The 4,269-nt window shown below is 30.9% G+C and overlaps 1 non-coding gene across 1 annotated transcript; it reads left to right on the forward strand.

The window, feature by feature from the left end:
• The first annotated feature begins 697 nt into the window (after positions 1-697).
• TRNAW-CCA (transfer RNA tryptophan (anticodon CCA)) lies at positions 698-771 on the forward strand. The gene has a single exon. It is a non-coding gene; the product is annotated as a tRNA-Trp (tRNA).
• Positions 772-4,269: the final 3,498 nt, after the last annotated feature.

A 4,269-nucleotide genomic window follows, 5' to 3' on the forward strand; every position in this document is an offset into this window, starting at 1 on the left:
AACCAAGAGTACTTACTACCGGTGCCGCGGAGAGATATGTTTTTAGATCTCGCATTTTAAATACTCCTTCTTTATTGTAATTTGTAATACATATATGATCAGACGTAGGTGTAGTTAATGATCACTTGTATTTGTATGCGGAATCCCTAATTCAAATTGAAATGTACAATGATTCAGTAGCTATTCCTTTTCTTAAAAAAAAAATACGCCTTTTTCTGTCCCAGCATTCCCCAAAAATATTCTATTCATTTTTTAAGCGGGTTTAATTATACGTTACGTATGTGTATAAGCCTTTTATTATAATTAATTATTTATTAGAATGAAATATTAAATATATGTTCTATGATATGAGATAAAAAAGAAGAAATGACAAGATAATTTTTGTTATATGAATGGAGAAAATAAAGATGTGGAAAACAATACAGGTATTCTCTACAATGACACTGTCGACCAATGGAAAGGGATGTAGCGCAGCTTGGTAGCGCGTTTGTTTTGGGTACAAAATGTCACGGGTTCAAATCCTGTCATCCCTACCTATTACTTATCTTATGAGCCGTAACGAGGGATTAATTGAAATCGATTAAAATTGGGTATAATCAATCTTTCATTTTACAATATTCTATATATTAATTTTACGATATTCTATATAATAGTAGATGCATGCAAAAATATATTAGGGTTACAAAATATTTATGAAGCGCTCTTAGTTCAGTTCGGTAGAACGTGGGTCTCCAAAACCCGATGTCGTAGGTTCAAATCCTACAGAGCGTGATTCCATTCTTGTTATTCTTAGGTCGAAAATTACAATGAAATAGGAGGTCAATCAAAAAAAGAGATATTAATTAATCAAAGGTCCAACTGATCGCCACGTCTGTATTGTAAATATGCAGTTACAAATAATCCAGCCAAAGTAATAGGAATTAGACCTAAGACAATTCCAAATAGCAAAACTTCAATCATTTCATTTGTTTGAAAGGGGAAAGGGAGAGGTAATATCTATTCTTAAATATTAATTCGTATTGCACATGAATCTCAATGAACAAGAATTGGAAATTGACACGGTAAGAAACTATAGAATATATGAAATACCACAGAAAAATTTCTTTTTTTTATGAATTGTTCATTCAATTAATTTCAAATAAGACGTATCTTGTTTAAACTGATAAATAGAACTGAAGTTATAGTTAAAACCGCTAGTAGAAAACCGAAATAACTAGTTATGGTAGGCATAAAGAGTCTAAATGAAATATGTTCTTTTTTTATACATATGTTTATAAAGCACTTCCCTAAATTTCAATTTTAGTTTTGAAAGATACAAACAAGGATAAGCAAAAATACCAATTGAAAGAATAAGTTCAATTGAAAGTTTTTGATTCAGCAATTATTATCATTATAGATTATAGACAGTAATAATAAAAATAGAGTGACATAGGTAATAAATCAACTCATCATCTGTGATATCTAACCATCCCGTGATTCTAAATCAACGGATTAGATTCATTGTGCAACTCTTAAAACTAATATTACTATACTAATATTAACTATACTAATATTATTATTTATAATTTATAATTATAAATAATAATAAACTGTGTTGGGCAACTTCATTCTATTATTGTATCGAATATATTGTGTATTTTCGAACCAAGAATGACCTTATAGTATAATGCCCTTTACTTTATTACTTTCCTTTTTTTTACTTTAATTTGAACTCATTAGATTCAGTAGTAGGTTCATTCACATAATCTCTCGAATGAGAAGAAAAAGAGTTTCGAACGATTAGATCCTGTTCCTTAAAAATGAAAAAACAAAAAAAGGGGGTGGGGTTCCAACAAAAAATATCTTCTACAACTACAAAAATAAAGAGTATTTCTAGATTTCGCATCTAATTGAATTGTAGAAGAATATGATAATCTCCCTCGTGAATTATTCGAAAGCAACCCGTCGTATTGACATTTTATCCGATTTTCAGTTTCTAATCCGAAACCAATAATGGGGAGAACCTTTATACTACTACATACAAGAATTTTAGAAATTTTCTATTGAATGATATATAACATCGACAAGTAACAATAAAATAAAAAAAAGAAATTATCTAGCACTCCATTTCGATACTGATTGTGAAATTGCGTTGCTGTGTCAGAAGAAGGATAGCTATACTGATTCGGTATACTCTAAAGACACCCTTGGTACACTATTGACGATCTCACAAAGATCCAATTTCAGTGAATTCCCATTTACTGATCTCATCTTTTACGGAATCGATCCCCTTTTGACTGTACAAGAATACGTGGAGCTCGGCATGTCTGGAAGCACAGGAGAACGTTCTTTTGCTGATATTATTACTAGTATTCGATACTGGGTCATTCATAGCATTACTATACCTTCCCTTTTCATTGCGGGTTGGTTATTCGTCAGCACGGGTTTAGCTTACGATGTATTTGGGAGCCCTCGTCCAAACGAGTATTTTACAGAGAGTCGCCAAGGAATTCCATTAATAACTGGCCGTTTTGATCCTTTGGAACAACTCGATGAATTTAGTAGATCTTTTTAGGAGGCCTCAATGACCATAGATAGAACCTATCCAATTTTTACAGTGCGATGGTTGGCTGTTCACGGATTAGCTGTACCTACCGTTTCTTTTTTGGGGTCAATATCAGCAATGCAGTTCATACAACGATAAACCTAATTTGAATTATAGATCTATGACACAATCAAACCCGAACGAACAAAATGTTGAATTGAATCGTACCAGTCTCTACTGGGGATTATTACTCATTTTTGTACTTGCTGTTTTATTTTCCAATTATTTCTTTAATTAAGAGAAGAAAAGAGAATAGTAAACAATAGAATACTAGGAATTCTCTTATCCCATTCGGAAGGATATCATCTCATAATTATCTATGACTGTTTATGTCTATAGCATGACCACTTGATGAAATGTGGAGGGACGCGGGACAAATGGCCGATACTACTGGAAGGATTCCTCTTTGGATAATAGGTACTGTAACTGGTATTCTTGTGATTGGTTTAATCGGTATTTTCTTTATGGTTCATATTCCGGATTGGGTTCATCTCTGTAGTAATCTGATGAATTGACTTGTAGACATGAAAGCGTAAGAACTCAACGGGATCCCCCTCGAATCAGACAAATAAAGAGGGGGTAAGTCCCGTTAAGTTCTTTTAAGTTCTTAATGATCAAAATATTTTACAAAATATTTTATTCGTATAAATGAAAAAAATGAATCACTTTTTCCGATGTTTGAAAAAAGACCATTTCATTTCTTTCTGATGATGTTTTTGAAAAATGAACTTCATTGATTCAGAACATCTGTTCCTTGATAGTATCTGTCGATACTTTCAAAGTTAAAAGAAAGAAAGGAATCACTCGACCCCCCCCCCTTTTTTTTTCTGGAGGACACAATCACAATATACCAATAATATATATATTTCTATTGATCAATTGATCAGATATCATGCAAATTCTTTCTACACTAATCGAACCTTACTCTATGTATTTTGGTATTTAATCAAAATTTCAATTTTTTTTTTTTAGAAATTCATTGAAGAAGTTCTATTTGCTCAATAAAATTTACCTCTATTTTTTTGTTTGTCCATTACTTACGTAATAAATCTAAAAAGGGTTCTGATAAACCTGGAAAAATTTGAAACTCAAAATAGGATCTTTGACAAATAGAATCAAAAAGCATTATTATTTCAATACAAGATAACAAGATAAGGGCTATGGAAAATTCCTTTTTATTTTTTTTTTTATTTTATTGTGTCCAAGGCTGGGAAGACGAATAAACCCTCCTAGAATCCCTTGTTCCCTTCATTTATACTTTGCTTTCTATTTTCCATTCACTTATCTTATGTTTTTAGTATCTAGTTGAATTTGATTCTATTCGAATAAAAAACTATTAATACATTCTATGACATTTAAATATGAAAATAATGACATAATCATACCGCTCTAATCTAATTTTTGGATTGAAAAAAAACAAAGAAAAGTTAAATTAAAGTCAAGTAGTCTTCTTCACAATATACATACTATGACTAGGAGGTACAAGTAATTACCGAACTCTGGCCTAAAAGGAAAAAATAATATAAAAAGCAAAACAGAAGGCTTTTCATAATTTTTTGATTATACATAATTATATTATATAAGTTTATATAATTTCCAACAAAAATTTGGTTCTTTTTACAAACTTTATGTTGATAAATCCGCGGATCTAGAAATTCATTTCGACAATTGAACCTTCTCAAACT

Source organism: Corylus avellana, unplaced genomic scaffold, assembly GCF_965113065.1.
Source record: "Corylus avellana unplaced genomic scaffold, dhCorAvel1.hap1.2 HAP1_SCAFFOLD_101, whole genome shotgun sequence".
Taxonomy (NCBI): domain Eukaryota; kingdom Viridiplantae; phylum Streptophyta; class Magnoliopsida; order Fagales; family Betulaceae; genus Corylus; species Corylus avellana.